Source organism: Nematolebias whitei, chromosome 18 (genome assembly GCF_014905685.2).
Source record: "Nematolebias whitei isolate Nwh7 chromosome 18, NemWhi1, whole genome shotgun sequence".
Lineage (NCBI taxonomy): Eukaryota > Metazoa > Chordata > Actinopteri > Cyprinodontiformes > Rivulidae > Nematolebias > Nematolebias whitei.
The window spans coordinates 23,301,385-23,304,230 of record NC_056515.1 but is presented as its reverse complement, the minus strand read 5'-3'; positions in this window follow the sequence as shown (position 1 = coordinate 23,304,230).

Here is a 2,846-nt window from a genome sequence, read left to right as displayed (position 1 = left end):
GGCGCTGCACCAAGAACTACTGAAAGAAACGACACAAAAACCTCTGATGACACATCTTCTTCTTTTTCTGTAAATAAAAACAAAAACGAAGTGGCATCAAGTTTTAGCAGTTTTAGGAGTTATATTTTGTCATTTTTAAAAAATGTACTTGGCATGAGCAGAAGATGAGACAGAAGACCATGGAGAATATTGTTTTTCACACAAGTCAGCTGACGGCTCCATATAAGGTCAGAGAAATGCGTGTTTGTTTGTCCTGCGGAGCGGGGTCCGGTCTGTTTACATTCACACTGTACTCAAACCGCGCTGGAGTTCGCTTCTACCGGACCGAGACCTAGGTTTTAGCCCGGGCTAGAGTTCGCCTTTTTGTTCCGTGACAGAGTTCGATGGTGCATTCACACCTCCCTAAACGAACCGGACTTTCTAGAAAAACAAGCTAGAGTTCGATTAAAGCGGACTAAACAGGGCTGGTGTGAATGCACCCTTAGACTGCAACTTCTTGTGAGAAATCTATGTTGCTTCCAAAATACCACCTACATGTGGTTGAGATTTTCAGTACTAGAAAGTCTAAAACTTGCACAAGTTAATAGTGTGAAGCAAAAGGTTAAAGGGAAGCTTAAACACTGTTGTGACTCAATATTCATTTCAATAAAAAAATTTCCCACATCATTGATTTTTAATTCCACAGTGTAGCATAATGTTTTACTTTATTCTACTAATGAGGGTTAAACTCGAGAAAAGTTTGGATGAACATGAGTTCTACCTTGGATTGGGGTTTTCATTTTTATTTGATCCATTTTAACATCAGAAAAGAAACCGCTTTAAAAGGTTGTCTAATAAACTGGCTCAGTTGGGTGTTACATGGCAGCATGTGCTGTATAGTAAGAAAATACCTTGGCAACATTTTACGCAGCTAACTGTAAGATGTACAATTCATTTGCTTACTAAATTCAACAAAAAATTCATATTTTTCTAATGCATCTATGATCTGTGAAACAAGTCCTGGCTTATCCTGAAAATGAGGCTCTATATTCAACCTAAACTGGGCCACCAGAGACCAGGGTAGCCTTAGTAGAAACAGCAAGGTCCAGTGAAACCTGCTCTTTTTGGCATAAAATCAGTGTTCAGATTCCAGTGATGCCTTCTGTAAAAGGACTTCATTATGCTCCCCAAATATGGACTACGCAAATATTTAGCTTGGTCATTATGATGCATTAGCCACTCCCCAAATGGAACCAGCTCCTTACACCAGACTCAGTGTTTCTGCATCTTAGAGGCCTGCCTGGCAACATGCCTTCATATCCTTGCTTACAAGCCTGAAGGTAAAATACAAAAACATAGCAATTATTTTGTTCAGACAAAAAAATAATAATAATAAAATTAAATTAACCGATATGGGGAGTGGTAGCACAGAGGTTAGAGAAGGTGAGCTTGTGATCAGAAGGTTGCCGGTTCGACCCCCTGGACCTACACAGTGAGCTGTGGTAGCTTGGTGGTCTGTTGTTGCATCAGGAAGGGCATCCGGCACAAAAACAACAGCCAAATTTTCATGTGAGTTAGTTCGCTGTGGCGATCCCTGAAGAACAGAGTAGACAAAAAATAAATAAAAGAAAAACACACACAAACATATATCCCATCCATTATCTTCCACTTGTTCTGAAGTCGGGTTGCAGGGGCAGCAGCTTGAGCAGGGAGGTCCAGACATCTCTTTCCACAGCCACCTCTTCCAGCTCTTCTGGGGGGACTCCAAGGCGTTTCCAGGCCAACCGAGAGACATAGTCGCTCCAGCGTGTCCTGGGTCTTCCCCAGTGTCTCCTCCCAGTAGCACATGCAAGAAGCACCTCCTTAGGGAGGCACCCAGGGAGCATCTTTACCAGATGTCCAAACCACTTCTACTGGCTCCTCTCAATGTGGAGGAGCAGTGGTTCTACTTTGAGTCTCTTCAGGATAACTGAAATTTTCACCTTATCCCTAAGAGAGAGTCCAGCTACCTGGTGGAGGAAACATTTCAACTGCCTGTATCCACAATCTCATTCTTTTGGTCACTACCCAGAGTTCGTGACCATAGGTGAGGGTAAGAATGTAGACCGACCAGTGAACAGAGAGCTTTGTCTAAATCTCAGCTTCCTCTTCATCACAATTAACGAGGACAGAGCCCACAATACTGCAGACACCAATCCATCTGTTAATCTCACGCTCCATTCTTATCTCATTCCAGAACAACAACCAAAGATATTTAAACTCCTCCACTTGAGGCATAACCTCACCCTTGACCTGAAGAGAGGAATACATGTTTTTCTGGCTAAGGACCATGGCCTCAGAGTTGGAGATGCTGATTCTCATTCCAGCTGCTTCACACTTGGCTGCGAACCACTCCAGTGAAAGCTGGAGATCATGGCACGATGACGCCAACAGGACCACATCATCTGCAAATAGGAGAGAAGGAATCCTGAGGACACCAAACTGGACTCCCTCCACCAGCTGGCTGCACCAAGAAATTCTGTCCATAAAAGTTATTAACAGAATCTGTGACAACGGGCAGCCCTGGTGGAGTCCAATGCCCACCCTGAAGGGGGTCTGACTTACTACCGACAATGCGACCAAAACTCTCGCACCGCTCGTATAGGGACCGAATAGTCCGTAACAATGGGCCCCCAGTCCCATACTTGTGGAACACCCACCACAGTGTACCCTGAGGACCACGGCCAAACGCCTTCTCCAAGTCCATAAAACACATGTGGATTGGATGGGCAAACTCCCATGATCTCTCCATGACCCCATTGAGGGTCCAAGATTATATATAATATAATGATATATATATATATATATATATATATATATATATATAT